Source organism: Hyperoodon ampullatus (genome assembly GCF_949752795.1).
Source record: "Hyperoodon ampullatus genome assembly, chromosome: 2".
Classification (NCBI taxonomy): Eukaryota; Metazoa; Chordata; class Mammalia; order Artiodactyla; family Ziphiidae; genus Hyperoodon; species Hyperoodon ampullatus.
In genome coordinates, this window is record NC_136915.1 from 135,289,390 (window position 1) to 135,308,827 (window position 19,438).

General features: G+C 40.0%; 1 pseudogene across 1 annotated transcript in view; it reads left to right on the forward strand.

Moving 5' to 3' along the window:
- LOC307065537 (centrosomal protein of 78 kDa-like) overlaps positions 1-16,103 on the forward strand; it is a 38,533-nt pseudogene extending 22,430 nt beyond the window's left edge. Inside the window, exons 9-15 of the transcript in view lie at positions 523-578; positions 1,996-2,117; positions 11,873-11,950; positions 13,392-13,558; positions 14,386-14,557; positions 14,880-14,927; positions 15,476-16,103. The product of the transcript in view is annotated as a centrosomal protein of 78 kDa-like (transcript). The remainder of the gene's footprint in view (positions 1-522; positions 579-1,995; positions 2,118-11,872; positions 11,951-13,391; positions 13,559-14,385; positions 14,558-14,879; positions 14,928-15,475) is intronic.
- The last annotated feature ends 3,335 nt before the right edge of the window (positions 16,104-19,438 follow it).

Sequence of the window (19,438 nt, forward strand, 5' to 3'; positions counted from 1 at the left end):
TAGTTACTGTGTAAAATATCTGTTCAGTTGCTCATGTTAAATGGATGTTTATAATCCCCATTGGACAACTGACTAATTTTTTGCAAATGATAATGTGAATTGCTGTTGCATAAACTACAGTGTTGAATCTCCAGTCTCTGCACTTGAGTTTAACAGCTCTGTGGTTTCCTATCTTCTTCCTGAGACACTTAATCACAGGTCCATCCTCGTCACACAGGGTGGTAAATTAGAGAACGATGAATATCACCATTTAAAGAAGTGAGACTGAAATCTCAACCATCCTGAACATAGGAACTGAAGGGGTCTCTCAGCAGTTCAGAGAGTTAGTACTGAGCCAGTCGGCTGAATACTGTTCTGTTTTCTCCGTAGCAGAGCCCTCCAGGTCCTTGTTTTGAGCCTATTTATTTTTATACACAATTCTGTATGGATACCGTACATAATACTAAATAGTTGTATTAACTGGGTTTAACTGGTGATGTATTTACATGAAGATCTAACTTCGTTTTGTTGATATCTTTTTAGGGGCTTTCCATTCATCAAAGCTCGTGATGTATGTAATCAGTTGCTGGTGTTTAGCTGTCATATTTATGATATATAGGGCTTGAATTGGGAAAGGTGGACGGTCATTCTTCTTGCTTTTTAAACTGACTGAGCCTTACAAGAAGCATTTTCCTCTCAGAAATAAATCCATGTAAAACACGTTTGGTCGATCTCCCAATGCAACTGTGTAGTTGTGTGGATTTGGCACACAACTGGCAGCCTTGTGGTTATGTCTGTAAACAAGGAAGCCTGTTTTCCAGTCTGCAAATCAGCTGTTACCCAGTGAAACGAACTTGACTGCCATTTCTGACCCCTCACATGGAGCTGTCATACTCAAGAATGTTCACGTTTTCAGGAAACGTTGTTTGCAGGCTATATGTACAAATTCCTGATCTGAAAGCCAATATAAAGCAACATCTCCCAAACCTCTGCTCCCTCACCAAGGCCACACACATTCCCTCGCTTATGGCCTCATGGCAAGCTAATACTGTCAGTATCAGATTCTCCTTCCCAGTGGTACTGGGAGACTGCATAGTTGCTCTGTGAAAGGCACCACTGCTGAGGTTGAGAGAAGAGCATCTTGGGTGTCAGTCCTGCCCTCGTATGCCCAGAGAGAGGGGTATGCACCTCATTGTCCCGTTAGGGTATTCCTATGCTGCAGGGTTTGCTGCTTGTTGTCAAAATGATGTCCTAGTGACTTGTTTTCTGCGTGGTTATATAATCCCAGCACGCTTCTTTATGATCTGTAGACTTTTATGGGGTTGTGGCCAGATCCATTTAAAAATGTTTGGAAATGTCCTATTGAACAACATTGCAGTGGCAGTGAAGCTTGATGGGAGAATTGTATTACTGTTACCCTAGTTTTGGCTTAAGGGTGGTGAGAAGATGAAATTTTTGATGGGTCAGTTTTAGTTATGTATGTGTATGTGGTTTAGTTTTTTAAATTCTAATGTCTATTATTCACAGCTTAGATATGTTGACTTTCTGATTATTCATCAGTCCCTTAACTGATGTATTTTCCTATGAAAAACTACATTTTCTTCCAGACTGTTTTTGTCTGATGGTGAAGAATAAATTTTTCATTTGCAGTATAAAGTTGATCTGAGAAAAAATGTTTACCTTGGATCGTCACTTGGCTTCTGTGAAAGAAACTTAATAAAATAATATGGGCAATTCCCATTACTAATCCTAACCATGTACAACAGAGGTCTGTAGAGTAACATAGCAAAAATAAGTTCCTGTACTTTTACTTAGTCATTGCCTGTTTTAGACTAAGGAGCAGTGAGAGACATTTATAAATAATGATATCTCAGATCACTTTTGTTAAATGTCCTCTAATATTTGGATATTCTGTATCTGGCTTGTGTTATCTTTTATACAATCTTGTTTTCTTTCTTTGCGCTTTAACAACTCTGTCGTCTCCTATCTTCTTCTTGTGACACTCATGTCCATCAGAATTTCCTGTGACTTGTGACAGTAGAGAGTCCTTCCTCCTCAGAAATCAAAGAGGTCGATGATTCCTCAGAAAGTGTTCAGGAAGAGCCAGAGAAAATCCGTTTGAAACAAGAGCATTGCAGGTACAAAGTTATCACTTTAAAGCTATAGAGAAGATTACTTTTCAAATGGAAGCCTGATTGCAACACTGCACAGCTTGTGTGAGGTTTCTGTTTTCCCCTCCCATCTGCATTGTATCCCCTTGAATGGTTCCTTAAGCTTAGACCAAGGTGAATGGTGGACATTTGAACTCTAAGAAATAAAAATCAAAACATGTCGTTAGTAATATATTTTCCTTTCCCTAGAACCTTAGTGTATTAGATTTAGGGAGAACCTTAGTGATCATAAGATAAGGAAATTGAGTTCTGAATGAATATAGTCAGCTGATTCAGTGCTCTTGTTTTACAGATGAGAAAATTGACAGTTCTAGTTGAACTCTCTTTTTATAAGAGGAAAATATGGCCTTATTTTAAATAAAAGTAAAGTTGAAAAATGTTTTGATGTTGATATTCTCCTTTCCTAAAATAAAAAATATCAAGAAGCTACATTATATTACCAAATAAACCTGACCTCTAATGTCATTCCATACTTTTGTTTGTATGGACAGAAAAGAAAAATTGATTTTCATAAGAAATTTTTGCACCTCAAAAATAATATATTTATTTTATTTCAACTTTACTGCAGAGCTGAACATTTCTAGTAAATAAAGGAACACCATTTGGGGGGGACCTTGTCTTTGTGCTACAAAGTCCATGTTTAATTTTTAAAAATTATTTAATATGATTTTCTTTTCATATGAAACATGAAACTTGACAGGTTTCAGAACTAATTATCCCATTATTGTAGGACTACGGGAATTACTCTTTGATTTTCAAAAGAGAAAGTTAGATTTTTGTTTTTTAATGAAAATTAATGATAATATAGAGAAATTTTAAGAAAAGAACTTAGAAAATTATGAAATGTTAGAGTAGGACAAATCTATAGTTCATGTAGTCTTACCCCCTTTTGTTTTATAAATGAGCACCTACAATTTGTAGCACGTAAGTGGTTTATTAGTAAATGGCAGAGTCTGACAAGACCCTAGAGCATCTAACCTGCATTCCTTGTCATTTTAGATGTGGTGTATTCATTTCCTTCACGAGTAGACCAGGAGATTGTATTTCTAAAAGCAATGATAGACACAGGGGAAGACCAAGAAGTTTAAACACTGGGATCACAGAATAGCAGATTCAGAATGCACTGAGAACCCTTTTAGCTCTTCTGCGTTTTGACAGGACACTACAATGATGGTATCAAAGTGTTTTAAGTATATAAGGCCACAACAATCAAGAGATTTCAACATAGTTTTGAAAGACGGAAGACAGGTGGGAGAGTGTGAAACTGAAGCAGTAGAACAGAGGAAAAGCATCACCTAGAATAGGCACAGGGACCACCTGCAACTGAGGAGGATTCTGACCCCACCTGCAGAAGTAGCCCCATGCTCAGGTGCGCATGTAGGAGAGAGGGTGGAGTTAGTTAAAAGTGTGACTGAAATAGGGGAGCTCATTGAAGGGTTGTGTTTGGAGGAGTGGACTCCCAGCCCCGCCCTCACACTCCTGAAATGAGATGATTTCATTTTGAAAACAGTGAAACTGGCGAGATCTAGGGCAGCTAGTGTGAGTTTTTACACCCTAGAAAATTGTGTTTGGGGGGGATCCTGTTACAGTTACTCCCCGCTTTTTCCTGCATAAGAAGCCAATCAATCGTTGACTTCAGGGAGCTTTCTGCACTCATTCTTAAATAGAAAATAACTGTCAGTTGCCTGATAGTTGAGTAAAGCTTACAACATTAGAGAGGGGGAAAAAGAGTGAAAACATATCCTAGTAGGACCAGGGACAACTTAGGGAACAAAATAATTTAAGAAAAAACCCGGGCTTCCCTGGTGGCGCAGTGGTTCAGAGTCCGCCTGCCGATGCAGGGGACACGGGTTCGTGCCCCGGTCCGGGAAGATCCCACATGCCGCGGAGTGGCTGGGCCCGTGAGCCATGGCTGCTGAGCCTGCGCGTCTGGAGCCTGTGCTCCGCAACGGGAGAGGCCACAACACTGAGAGGCCCGCGTACCGCAAAAAAAAAAAAAAAAAAAAAGAAAAAACCCTAATTAGTATCCTGAGAGAGGTTTAAAAAGAGCTAGCAACTATAAAATAAGACTAGGGTGTTAATGAAAAAGAGAATGGTCCAAAAGCAAGAGAGGTCTCCTGGAAATGGAAATATGGTTGCTGAAATAAATTCAGTAGGAATTTAAAAAATTTCGCAGTATATAACAAAGAAACACACAATGGAAAATGTGATAGAAATATGTTAGAGAGGCTGCATCTGGGAGATCCCACATGTTACTATTAGAAACTCCAGACCCAGAAAAAAAATGGAGGGAAGCTGTCAAAGGGCAACAAAATTCCCCACAGCTGAAAGTAGACATCAGGTTTCAGATTGAAAATAGTTATGCAAGATGAGCAAGAATAGACTCATACCTAGGCACCCTTCATCATGAAACTTTAAAATACTGAAAAAATAAAATAGAATAAAATACTGAGATGATACATCCATTCCAGAGAGAAACCTACTGGTCACCTAAAAAAAAAAACTTAAGGGCTTCCCTGGTGGCGCAGTGGTTCAGAGTCCGCCTGCCGACGCAGGGGACACGGGTTCGTGCCCTGGTCCGGGAAGATACCACATGCCGCGCTGCAGCTGGGCCCGTGAGCCATGGCCACTGAGCCTGCGCATCCGGAGCCTGTGCTCTGCAACGGGAGAGGCCACAACAGTGAGAGGCCCGCATACCGCAAATAAAAAAAAAAAGTTAATATCTGACTTTATCATACTTGTCAACAGCACCATGGATCCTGGAAGGCATTAGAAAGATACCTCCAAAGTTTTTCAGGCACATAATTTTCACCCTAGGGGTTTGTATCCAGCCAAACTATCAGTCATAAGTGGAGGCTGAAGAAGATATTCTGTACACAAAGAAATTTGAAAATTTTACCTCCTGTGCTACACCTTAAGTTATTTATAAAAATAATCCAGCAAAATGAGGCAATAAACCAAGAAGGAAGGTAATAGGGGATTCAGTGCAGATTGCAGCTAGTCTAGGGTGGAGAGGCTTCTATTGATTGTCTGATTGAGAGCTTAGAAACACCTTGAGGCATATTGTACTTACTAGGTATTAGGCACTGTTGGAAGGGAGGAGGGGGAGGAAGAGGAGAAGGAACTTGAACTCCAGAGGAGAAAAGGCTATATGGACATAAACCTGAAGCAAACTAAACTATGGTTGATTTTTAACCTACTATTGGTGAGGAAGGGAAGAATCCACTTAAACTTGACACTATAGATGTCCCCCTTTTCAGTGACACACAGGGGGTAATGACCACCTATCTAATTTGTTGTCCAAACCAGAACTTGTCCAAACTCCTTAAACTTCAGTAGTGTAAGGAGGCGCTCTAATGCTGTGACATCAGGACAACAGGTATAAACTGGAACAGCCCAAGGCGGCTTGGGGTATGTGGTCACCCTGCACAAGGGCAGTGACACCTGCCCAGTATGGAACGAGGTATAGTCTATACACAGAGACACAGTACATCTGCAGTGGGCAATATTAATTTAATTGTAATAATGGCAATACTGTCTTGGTTTGCAGCTTTTATTGTCAACTTGCATGTAACCACAAATAACTAAAGTAAGCTCTACTTAGTGTGTATTAGTATTAACTTGGTATGTACTGAAATGTATTGTGTACTAGTACGTATTTAGTATATATTAGGCTCTAAGTGTTTCTGCATATATTAACTCATTGAATCCTCTGAATAGCCTTATGAGGTTGGTGCTAATATCATTCCTACTTTTGAGAACAGGAAGCTAAGACAGGGAAGGAGCTTGCCTTAGGCTGTGCCTAATTTAAGGTTGGATCGAGGCTTTGAGTTTAGGCTCTCTGCCTGTTCTCTTAAACCTTACTCCGTACTGACTCTCAAATAACAGAAGACTTAACTGCACATAGAATATAAATTTCAACTTTGACAACGTAAAAGCTAGGTTTGGAAGGTAGACAGGAGGTAGAAAAAAGGGAAGATGGTATGAATGTCCTCATTTTACAAAGCGTGACATTGAGAGAGTTTCTAGTTGATCAACAATGTAGGTTTTTAAGTGTATCACTACAAGTGAAAGAGATCATGAGCAGTGGAATAACTCATGATGACATAACTTTACTGAGCAGTGTGGATGTAGGAAAGAGTGTAGAGGAACTAAACCCTTACTTGTTAGTAACTCAGAAAGTGAACAGATAATGCCTCCGATTTAGTGAGAAAATAGTCATGTGAGAGTATTACTTGGAAATGGAGAAGAATTCAAAATGACAATAGTTGGACCTCCCTGGTGGCGCAGTGGTTAAGAAACTGCCTGTCAAGGCAGTGGACACGGGTTCGAGTCCTGGTCCGGGAAGATCCCACATGCCGCGGAGCAGCGAAGCCCGTGCGCCACAACTACGGAGCCTGCGCTCTAGAGCCTGCGAACCACAACTACTGATCCCACGTGCCACAACTACTGAAGCCCACGTGCCTAGATCCTGTGCTCCGTAACAAGACAAGCCACCACAATGAAGAGTAGCCCCCGCTCGCCGCAACCAGAGAAAGCCTGCATGCAGCAACGAAGACCCAACACAGCCAAAAATAAATAAATAATAATAAATAATAATAATAAAATAACAATAGTTGACGTAAACCTCATAAAAAAGGAAATCCATACAGCCAGTAAACACAGAAAAGTGTACGACTTCATTAAGTAATAAGAGAAAAGTGAGTCAAAACCAAGGAAACTACATGCCAATCAGATTGACAAATACATAAATAAAGTCTGGTAGTATCAGGTATTGTAGACCTGAAGTACTATGGGAATCTTCTACCCTGTTTATACTGGAGTATAAATCGACACAACTACTTTGGAAAGAATTTAGCACTCTCCATCAACTGAAGGTATATAAATAGCCTGTGAGCCAGCAGCCCTCACCCCCGCCCTGTGTAAATGCACCAGAATAACGGGTACAGCAGGATCCCTGTCTATGATTTGCATTAGCACAAACTGAAAACAAACCAAATGTCCATTAAGAGTCAAAAATTAAATAAATGATGTGTATTCGTACAGTGGGAAAACTATCCAGCAATAAAATTGAATGAACTAGAGCTACAGGCAGCAATGTGGATGAATTTTTTAAACCAATGTTGAGAGGAAGAAATAAGATAGAAAAGACTTCATATACTATGATCCTCTACATAAAGTTAGATGTTGACACAACTAAACTCTTTTGTTAGGGATGCATACAGGTTAAAGGAAATGATTGTCAAGAAGTGAGGATGGTGTTTAACTGGGAAGAGGGAAGGAGCTTGTGATAAGAAAAGGATATGGGGGGGGTTTTGCGATGCTGAAAAGTATCAATAGTTTCAGATTCGAGTACTGTTTATGTAAGTATACTCTTTTTATTTGTCACATTGACAGTTTTGTTCTGTGCACTTCTCAGTACACATACCGTATTTTACAATTAAAAACCTGCGTAAAGAATCGGTCGCTTCTTGAGTGCTGGATGTGGGAGTGGGTTGAGACCATTTCATTTTAAGCCCTTCACTACTGTTTGCATTTGCATGTTCATTCATTCAGCATTAATTGCACATATTCTATGTACCAAGCACTCTTCTAATTTTATATGTGTTTTAACTCATGTAATCCTCACAAGAGCTCTGTCATATGGGAGCTTATCTCCATTTTATAGATGAGGAAGTTGAGGTCTAGAGTTATAGAACTTGTCCAAGGTTATATAGCTAATGGGTAGTGCCAGGCCCATTGGCCTCAGAGAATCTGAATTTTTACAATATAATCTAAAAGAGAAATTTAATGACTAATTATAAGCAAAAAAAATGCACATTAAAGAAGATGACAAGTTTTCATCTGTCCAGATAGAGAAAAACACACAGTCTGTCTTTCACTCACGTACATCTTGTATTGGCAGGGATTTTCCTTATTAAGCAATTATTTATTGACCGTCTGCGTTGTGCTAGGTACAGGTGCTGGGGATAAACACTTAATAAAATACACCCCCTATCTTCAAATAACTTGCACTCTAAGTGAGGAAGGGAGCCAACAGTTATAGTAGAGGTTATATACCAAGTGATACATCGCTGATGGCAGTGTAAAATCTCAGAAATCTTTTGGAAAGAAGTTTGGAGATTGGTACCTCAGAGCCTTAAAAATGTTCATTTGCTTTGATCTCAAACTCATTTTTATGGATTTATTGTAAGAACGTTATTCTCAATATGGAAAAAAGCCTTCATGCATAAAAACGGTTATTTTGTCTGATAATATTGAAAAGTTGGAAAGAATTTAAACGTGTAAAATGCTTAACCAGTAAACCCACTCAGTGGAATATTTTGTAGTCCACACAAAAAAATCAAGGTTATGAATCCCCTGATTCTATGAGAAATGATTGATTTCAATGTTAAATGGAGAAAAGTTGAACATAAAATTTGATATCCAATATGATGGGAGCTTTGTCCCAGAAAAATCACCCTAGCCGGTGTACAGAAGGGAGGAAGGAGAGCAGATGACAGGAAGGAAAATTATTCCAAAGCCTTATCATTAGTCTTGTTTAAGTAATAGAATATCAAGCAATTTTACTTTCTAACTTTTTTGGTTCCATATTTCCATGTAAGGGACATGAATTCTGAATACTTTGTAGGAGGAGGGTACACTTTTTCACGAAAATTTAACACTGTGTTCTAATTCCCTCCATTAGAGGGAGAAACTATTCCATGTAATTGCACTTTGATGTGCTATTTAGAACCAGTCAGGAATTTTAGTCTACTTTCCTCTGACCGTGGTGAGGGTTTTTTGTTTGTTTGCTTATTTGTTTAGAATTTCTTTGAAATCAGTTTTAGAAGATTGATTAAACCATTATAGTAAAAGTAGAGGAATTTTGCCATTTTTTCCCCTTTTTCCCCATTGAAAACTTGACTGGCTTTAGTAATGAAACATGAAAGAATTTGAAGTTCTTAGACTCTCAATTTTTCAAACATGTTCTGAATATAAAAATATATGTTCATTGAGCAAATGTTTGAAAACAATGAACAAGTTCTTGAATGAAGTAAAAGCCACCTCTGCATGTACACACACCTAATCTGCTCTTTTGTCTTAAAAATGTATCAGAAATATTTTGCCATGTCACTAAATACTCTTCTACATCAGAGAATTTGATTAAGCTTATGCATCATCTCCCAGGAAAAACGCACAGATATATTTTGAATGTAGAACTCCTGAAGCCCATTCATTAACTCTGGTTGAGACCTCTTGTCATTCTTTTCTTAGTGGCTTCATAGCACATTCCTTCAGACGGTGAGCTGTTTTTATTTAAACCAGTCCCAATTTGGAGGCTCTTAGCTTTCTTCTAGGGTTTGGTTATAAACAATCTTATGACATCATGTTGGTAGATACATCTTTGCCCACATCTTTGATTTTCTTAGGGTAAACTCCTGATGTAGGATTGTTGTTAGGTACCAAGAGCTACTCTCCAGAAAGTGATACCAGTTGCTCTCCCAATGATGGCATATAATAGAGTTCCTCATTCTTTAAGTGATTGTTCAAAGCAGTTGAAAGGTATAAATATACCGTACTGCTTTCATAAGTATAGGAATTCTGATTGTTTATCGCTGCATAAGAAACCACCCCGAAACAGTGGCCTAAAACAATCACAGTCGTTTATTTTGTTCATGAACCTGGAGGTTGAGTAGGATATTGATTCTTTTACTACACTCTTACTGACTGAGAACAATACCTATTTGACTAGCTCACAGTTCTGCAGGTCAGAAGTCCAGGCACAGCATGACTGGGTTCCTGCTCAGATACACACGGGAACATGTGAGTTCCCTCCTGAGAGTGTTAAAGCACATGAAATTTAAGTGTAAGACATTGAGCCCCAAAAGTTGGATGTTCACCATAGTTTGTGTGGGTCACAGAGCTGAAATCAAGATGTCAGTCTGGCTGTGTTAGCATCCAGAGGGTCTGGGAAAGAATGCCTCCAGGCTTTTTCGGCTTGTTGGCATAATTCAGATTCTGCAGTTGCAGGACAGAGGTCCCCATTTCCTTGCTGGCTGTCAGTCGGGGGACAGTCTCACCTCCTAAAGGCCTCTCACTTGCCTTCCCTGGCACAGCATTGGACTTCTTCAGAGCCGGCAATGGAGAGTCTCCCTCTTGTCCCTTTTGTACTTCAATTCAGGAAGAGTTCAGGTCCTTTTCATGGGGTGCCTGAGTAGGTCCCATCCACCTAGAATAATCTCCCTATCTTAAAAAAAATCAACTGATTTTGAACCTTAATTCCGTCTGCAAAATCCCTTCACTGCAGCACCTAGATTTAGAGTTTGGATAAGTGGAAGGTTTGTGTACTTCAGTAAGTAGGAGTGTTAGGGGCTCTGTTAGAATTCTGCCTATTGCAAGCAGTGTCCCCACTTCAAGGACCAAAGTGTTTTAGTTCCTAAAACTCCTAAGAGAGTTTATCAGTGTTCATTTTATTTTATTGGCCTTGGTGGATGGGAAGACTACCACCTCCGTGAGCAGGAATGGCAGCCAGCTTCGTGGCTCTGCTACTTAGTGGTGTGACCTTGGCTGTGCTGCTCTACGTACTCTACTTCTCTGCCTCTGTTTCCCTCATCTGTAAAATAACGTGGAGTTAGTGACTGTTCTTTCCTCTTACTTTTTTTTTATAAATTTATTTTATTTATCTATTTTTGGCTGCCCTGGGTGTTTGATACTGCTCAGGGCTTTCTCTACTTGCATCGAGCGGGGGATACTCTTCGTAGTGGTGTGTGGGCTTCTCATTGCGGTGGTTTCTCTTGTTGCGGAGCACGGGTTCTAGGCGCGCAGGCTTCAGTAGTTCTGGTACGCGGGCTCAGTAGTTGTGACTCGGGGGCTCTAGAGCGTAGGCTCAGTAGTCGTGGCACATGGGCTTAGTTGCTCCGAGGCACGTGGGATCTCTCCGGACCAAGGCTCGAACCCGTGTCCCCTGCACTGGCAGGCGGATTCTTAACCACTGCACCAACAGGGAAGCCCCCTCTTAGGGTTTTGATGATTAGATTTATTTAATGCCCAGAGAACTCCAGGAACAGTGCTTGACTGTAAATTGCTTTAAAAGTGATTACTTTTGGGGCTTTCCTGGTGGCGCAGTGGTTGAGAGTCTGCCTGGCTGCCGATGCAGGGGACATGGGTTTGTGCCCCGGTCCGGGGAAGATCCCACATGCTGCGGAGTGGCTGGGCCCGTGAGCCATGGCCGCTGAGCCTGCGCATCCGGAGCCTGTGCTTCGCAACGGGAGAGGCCACAACAGTGAGAGGCCTGTGTACCGCAAAAAAAAAAAAAAAAAAAAAAAAAGTGATTACTTCTTAAAACACTGCTTTTGAGTCTGCAATTATGCAATTTTGGTATGTTAAGCATGTTCATTAATAGGACTTCCTACTATAAAGAGACCCACAAATAAAAATAGAACTTTTCTTTCTTGGTCTTAACTATTTATTTCTGATTTGCTATGTTATACGCATATGCCTTTTATGGTGGGCTGCCACAAATTTATGCTGGAAAAAGTGGAATTTAAATAAATCTTTACTATGTTAATTTGATAGATTTTGATCATTCATTTCACTAGCATGGTATGATATCACCAGCAGCAGACTAAAATCTGAGTTCACTTCTGGCTCTGCCCCTAAAACCTGACGAGGCCTATAGCTGGAAAGGCTTTTGGATATTATACTATGAATTAGTTATAACATTTACTCTGTTTGTTTAGGAAAAACTGGAGGAGTGCCTAAAGCAGTTAAAGCAGGAAAGAGTAATAAGACTTAAGGCTGATAAATGAGTCAATGAAGTAAACAATTTCTTATACTTTTCGGAGTGTTTTGGTTTTATTTCAATTTGATTTTAAGCCATATACACATAGTTTGTAAACTTTAAAACTGTAATATGTTGCAAATTGGTTGTATCATATGGACTTTTGCATTTGCTGGTATTTAGTGATCATATGATCTATATTCCAGAAAGCATGTTTTTAAAAATGTGAAAATCTCATTTTGTGTGTGTGTGTGTGTGTGTGTGTGCTTTCTTACGACATTAGCTTATTTTCTGTTCATGATTCTTTGATTCAAGAAAGCACTTTTTGTGCATATACTGTATATACAGTAGCATAAAAGACACGATGAGACTCTCCCTGCAATGAATTAGGAAAGTGAATGATTTAAATAAATTTAAGATATTGGAAAACTTCTAAGAATGCAATGAAAGATAAAAATATATACTCTAAGAATTACATTAGGTAATGTGCATGAAAGCAGGGCATAATCTAAAAAGTTCTATCTAAATATACTTTATCAGAGGTTGAGCATAGGGAGGAATTTTTCAAAGTTCATCCACTGGATTGGCGGACACTCATTCAATAAATGGTGAGCACCTGCTTATATAAGGCAAAAGGGGCATCATGAACGTAACAGCCTTTCTGAGAAATACTGGAGTTGAGCTTATAGGGGGGTTTAAGTGCATAGGTGATGAGCGGAAGGGGAAGAATGCACACGAGTGAATATTTTGAAGGAGCCAAAGAAAATATTGGTGATCGTACATTTAATAAATTGGGTTGGGTATGATTTAGGCCTTTTTTTTTTCTTTTTTTGCGGTACGCGGGCCTCTCACTTTTGTGGCCTCTCCCGTTGCAGAGCACAGGCTCCAGACGCGCAGACCCCGTGGCCATGGCTCACGGGCCCATCCGCTCCACGGCATGTGGGATCCTCCAGGACTGGGGCACGGACCCGTGTCCCCTGCATCGGCAGGCGGACTCTCAAGCACTGCGCTACCGAGGAAGTCCGATTTAGACTTTTTAACGTAAGCATTAGATATTTTGCTCACTAAAGTTAATTGTTAACATTCAGCAGAGTTGTAATATGTTTTGTTCCAATCAGATTCTATAATTCACTTTCTAATTTAAGGGAAACTTAAAGCAGGTAATTTTCTAATGTGGAATGAGGCTCCATTATGAATTGAACCAGTTAGAAATGTGATCTTTTGTGAAAGATCATTAATAAAACGATAACTTTGGTTTATTTATATACCACCTAAGCGTTATATAGGAAACTTTGTTGGGTGCCTATGGGTTTTGGTTATTATGTGATATGGTCTCTGTCTTTACTGGTGGAGAGTTAGGTTAATTACAGATTAATTACATTTTGAGTGTTTTAGCTTTGTTCCTTGAAGCTAGACAACACTACTTTTGACGACAATGAGAAAAGGTCATGTCAGACATTTTCAGTCTTCTTTTATAGCTGGAACATGAAAATGCCCAGTTAAGAAATACAACTTTCTCTTTGTCTGAAGCCCTTCATGCCCACTCATTGACAAGCATGATCCTGGATGATGAAGGTGTTTGGGGCAGCACTGAGAATTCTTTTCAGAAGTTCCATGCTTTCCTGGTTTTCCTTAAAGATGCTGGGTTAGTTCATTTCTCTTCATGGCATTCTTCTCTTTGCAACTCTAATGGTAGTTTGCTGAGGAACTGGAGCAATTTTCATCACTTACGTGGCCATATTTAGCCAAATTTAGTGTAATTATAGGTAATATAGTTGACGTTTTAACATGAGGAATTAAATTTTTTAAGAAATGCAAATAGGGGAGCCTGCTTTGGTAGAGTGGGGAGCCCATTATAAAAGAGTAACCTGTAGACAGAGTAATTAGTAGGTACAGTTTTTTCTAAAGACTAAATTGAAGGCAGTTTTCATTGAAAATATTCGGGAATGGATAAGAATTTTCCTCTCTTTCATTTATTTTGCTTGTTTGATAAGTTTGAATTAAAGTTATTTTTGTCTTAGACATAAAAATTATTATTAATCTGCAGGGAAGATATAGGTCAGTGGTTCTCAACTGCGAGCAATTTTGCTGAAAGAGGGAAGTGGAGATTGATAGTTGATGGAGTGGTGTTTTGTTAGTGAATGAATTGGCGTTGGTGTTGGGAAGGAAGGAACGAACACATTCTTGGAAACTGGAGGAAAGGTGGTAAAGAAGTGTGGGAATGGAGGTGTGACAGGCAGTGGATGGGGTGCATGGTACATGTTGAAGCTGCTACTGAGACAGTGCGATGTCTCCTAGAGGATGAATCTGGAAGGGGCTGAGAAGTTGGGGGAGAGAGAGGCTTGTAGTCTGGAGTAGAATGTTGGCTTTTAAGATTTTAGAAGTATTATGATTGTAGCTCTAAGGAAATCTTAATTGCTCTTCTGTGATTATAATAACCTTTGTCTTTTCTCCTTTCCTCCTCTGGTCCAGGCTTGGGCAGCTGGCCACAATGGCTGGTATAGATCAGTCAGATTTTCATTTACTAGGTCGTCCCCAGATGAATTCTACTGTTAGTAGTCCACCTAAAGAAGAAAAGAAGGCACTTGAAGAAGAAAAATCAGAATCAAAGCAGAGTGCCCCAGGACCAATGCAAAATCTCCAAGTAAGTGGAGAGGACAGCACTTAATGATTCTAAGAGTGATTAGCAAAAAGGAAATGACCAAATCACAGAGAAAATAATAATGGTCAGTCTCTAATAGTTCACATGCTCGCGAGCTAGAAGACTCTGGAGTCCTCTCCAAATCTGAGATTAGTAAATGTGGGCCCATTTCATGATACTGTATTGTTGTACATAAGAAAACTGGAAGTTCTTTAGAAAATGTAGGAGTTACAGCAAACTCTCCTTAATGAAGAAAGAAAACATTACAGAAAATATTCCAAATTTTAAATTGTATAAATGTCTGTTCTATTCATATTTTATCTAGGTTTCTATTTGTATGCAGTTAGCTTACAATGAAGGAACACTAATGAAGGTACACGTACTGATATAATTTTTATAATAAGTAATCTTGACATAGCTGATACGTAAGATCTTATACTGACTCACCTGGTCATGGGAATGGGAGGGAAAACCTGTGAGCTTTTCCTCCAGCCTCACTTGGTGTCCCCTTTGCCCAGCTCAGCCAATCTCAGACTGGTCTTGTGAACTGACAGCTTGAGAACACAGTCTGGCCACAAACTATACACTGTTTACTTGTGCCTGGAGGATAGCAAAGAAATTAATTTTCTTACAGAGTAGGGTTTCATTTTAGTGAGGGAAAGGAAATGGGTAATAACTACCCCAATCACCAAAGTCTGAAAATGTAGCAGACATAGCCTTGGATATAGATAGCTAGGTTAAGCTGAGAATCACTTGGCAAGATATAATTAGAAAAAAACTGGCTCTGAAATCTTCTGAATAATCAATTGACTATGTTAATAATAAGATCACAGAGTAACATTGAAGTTTTGAACTCTACTTTTTAATGGTTGGCTTTGTTCATCACTGAATTTTTGTCTTGTCTTTTGTCTTTCCCTCCAGTTTCAGAAAATTACAGGTGATGCTGGGATTCCTTTGCCTGTTGACTCCTTCCATGTCCCAGTCTCTACTCAGGAGGCCTTAGAAACTTCCAAAGACAACCTGGGGGTCATAGTCCCAGAGCAGCGGCAGGAGTCTTTTGAAGATTTCAATGCTAGAACGTGTTCTTCTTCAGCAGACGTCATTTCTGCAACTGGAAGTCAAAGAAAAGAAGAGGAATTACCTAGAAATAGCAGGTCTTCTTCAGAGAAAATGACCAAAGCATAATATACCAAAAACGACTCTGCTAAGAAACCACCTGGGAAGGACCTGCATTCCTGCTCTGACTCACCTGTAAAGCAGAAAAGCAAAGGAATTGGGCAAAATAATTCTTTGCTTACTGAACCAATTAGAAGTGAGTCTTCGAAAAAACACATTTCTGTTAAGAAATTTCTGTACAATAGTGACTGTTTCATCAAAGACAACTAAAAGTAAACTCAGTCTACTAGAACATTCTGAAAGTGAGACTCTTGGATCTGATTGTGAATTTCCAGAAAGCATCCATATTCCATCACGCCTAACATAGGTCTAAATCTTTTAAAATTATGTTTTTGCCTTCAAATTTTAATAAATTACTTATGTTTTTACTATAGCATATGGTGTTTTGAAATACTTGACTGGAAGCCATTAGAGAAAGATTTATCTATACTTTTTTATTATAATGAAAGTTTTGGTGTATTTTTCCTTGTGACAGTTTGCACCATTCATTCAGCTGGTGTTTACTGAGGGCTTCATATGTACAGTACTTTGCTGGGTGCTATTGCTTTCAGCAGTGAACAAAATAAAGCCTTTACTCTCCTGGAACTAACACTCTGTGGTGGGAGAATACGTAAACAACAAAACAGGGTAAGGGGTAAAAAGAGATGGGAATAATAAATGAAATCGTTTTACCATTTGGTTAACTGTCAAACTATTATAAATCATATGGCCAGAAGCCATGGACATATTTTAATTCACAATAACCAGAGAGCATCAAACATTTACCAAAGCACTTAACCGTGTTTATGGATTACAGCAACACTATGAGGTAGGGAAATATTACCATCCCAATTTTATAGATGAGGAGTCTGAGGAGACATTATGTGAGTTGCCCAGAATTACACAGCTGTAACCAAGTGGGAAGCTGGGATGTGACCAGAACCCATGCTCTTTTTTTTTTTTAATGTATGGAGTTTATTATGTTTCATTTGTTTCTGATTTATGTGATTTTTTAAAAGATCTTTTTTGCTGTCGACTACTTTTAAAGTCTTTATGCAATTTGTTGCAGTATTGCTTTTGTCTTATGTTTTGGATTTTTGGCCGCAAGGCATGTGGGATCTTAGCTCCCCGACCAGGAATTGAACCCTCACCCCCTCCATTGGAAGGCGAAGTCATAACCACTGGACCACCAGGGAAGTCCCCCTTATGTGATGATTTTTATGGCAGTTTTTTTAAATTGTATTTTTTATTGACATATAGTAGAATTACAGTGTTGTGTTAATTACTGCTGCACAGGAAAGTGACTCAGTTATACATTTATATACATTCTTTTTCATATTCTTTTCCATTAAGGTTTATCACAGGATATTGAATATAGTTCCCTGTTCTATACAGTAGGACCTTTTGGTGTTTTTTTTAATACATCCACTTTTTAAAAATAAATGTATTTATTTATATTATTTTTGGCTGCGTTGGGTCTTTGTTGCTACACGCGGGCTTTCTGTAGTTGCAGTGAGCAGGGGCTACTCTTATTTGTGGTGTGCAGGCTTCTCATTGGTGGCTTCTCTTGTTGCAGAGCACGGGCTCTAGGTGCATGGACTTCAGTAGTTGTGGCTCACAGGCTTCAGTAGTTGTGACTCGCAGGCTGTAGAGCGCAGGCTCAGTAGTTGTGGCACACAGGCTTAGCTGTTCCGCGGCATGTGGGATCTTCCTGGACCAGGGCTCGAACCCATGTCCCTTGCGTTGGCACGCATATTCTTATTCACTGCACCACCAGGGAAGTCCCGTGTGGGACCTTTTTGTTTATCCATCCTGTATATATACCACTTTGCATCTGCTAATCCTAAACTCCCAATCCTACCCTCTCCCACCCCCTCCCCCTTGGCAACCACCAGTCTATTCTCTATTTCCTTGATTGTGCTTCAGTTTCACAGATAGGCAGAACCCAGGCTCTTAATCACTTTGTTATTCTGTTTCCTTGTTGTTAAGAAGGGTTTAAGGAAGGCACTGAGAGAGAAGCCAGTGAGCACTGGCAGTGCAAAACAGTGGGGCTGTCAGAGAACACACCTGTCTCCTTCCCCCATCTGAGCAGAATTTTTAAACAGCAGAGTATGTAAGAGTATGTGATGACACATCTCTGGATTAAATTATGTCTCCCTGGTAAAATATGCACAGATAAGTCTTTAGTTCAGTCAGACTGAAAGGTGAGATCAGAGAAAAGCTGGAGTGTCAGATTTCTTCTCAAAGGTCCTGCCTGATTGTTACTAAGAGGACTACTAGAGTACTAGTTAGTTCATTAGTCATGGATTGTGTGTTAGAGGAGTGAAACAATGAGCAAGATGTAGTGTTGGCCCTTTAGCAGTGGAGTGAGAGGGGAAGACGCACAGCAGATGTCTCATCCTGCACGTGACATGCTATGACGGGCATATTCAGGGCGTTTAGTCATCGTTTGTGGAAGAAGAGGGGGAGCTGTGAGGCAAAGAAAAGTCATCGAAAGAGGCAGTCCCTAAGCTAAGTCTTAAAGGACTCGTGAGAAACTGGTGAGTCAGCCGGTGAAAGGCAAGGATACTCAAGGCAGAGTGGACAGCAGAAGTCCAGAGCCGTGAGTGTGCGAGGGGTGTGTTACGGAGCCACAGGCACAGGCTCTGGAGGATCAGCGCAGTGTCCCCAGGCAGCGGCAAGTGCCCCTAAAGGAGGCAGCGAGGAGGAGGAGAGCGGGTCTTAACCATCCATGTGCGTGGAGCTGGTTTCCTCAGAAAATAGCTAAGAATGGAAAGGAAAAGTTCAGGTGGCATTTTAGACCACTGACATCAGTATGGATGAGGAATCTGAAGAAGCCTGGAGATAATTATGCCCCACTCTTCTGAGGAGCAGTGTTTTTTATTTTCGAGGGGGACTTTCATGCTGCCACCTCCTCTCCTGTCCCTACTGAAAGGTTTATAGGTCGGCAGAAGGGAGAACCTGGCTTAAGTGAAGTTGAGGAGGTTTCTTTACTGTACAGCTTCTTGGGGCTGCTGTAGGCTAATGTGCATTCTGGATCGTCACAGCAGGCATATGGTACACAGCCACCCGCAAATCTATTTGTCTGTAGAGTCCTCTTTTCATAGAAGTGTCTACCAACTGGTTCCACCAAACAGCAATTTGGTAACTTCTAGACCAGGTAATAGAAAGGGGTCTGAAATAAGGTATATATGAAGGGAGGAAATAAGTTCTAATTTTATTTAGGAAATTACAAGCAAGACTTGATCTTGGGAAGTAAGGAAGAAGTAGGAGGCGGAGGCTGAACCCCCATCCGTGTGACTAAGGTTGGGTGGTGGTATCATTGAGTTTGGAAATAGGGGATAAATAACTGAATTGGGGAAAAGACTTTAGTTCTGGACATGTAGAATTTGAAAGCACCTGTAGAATTCAGGAGACAAACAGGTAGGTAACTCGACATGCACGTGAAGACATGGAAAGATAAAAATTTGAATGTCACCAGCACTTCGCAGTCATTACAATCATGAAAATGGATGAAATTTCAGAGAACTGTGAGTACTGACAACGTTTAAGTAATAAGCAGAGAAAGAATTCTGGGAAGGAGAGAGGTGATAGAGTTTCAAGAAGGAGGAAGTAGATGACAGCGTCATACTTCAGAGAATGTAAGTGTCCATTGGATTTGGGCAGTTAGGTCCCCAGTGACCTTAGAGCAGTTCAGTGAGGTGGTGGACAAGAAAGCCAGACTGCAAT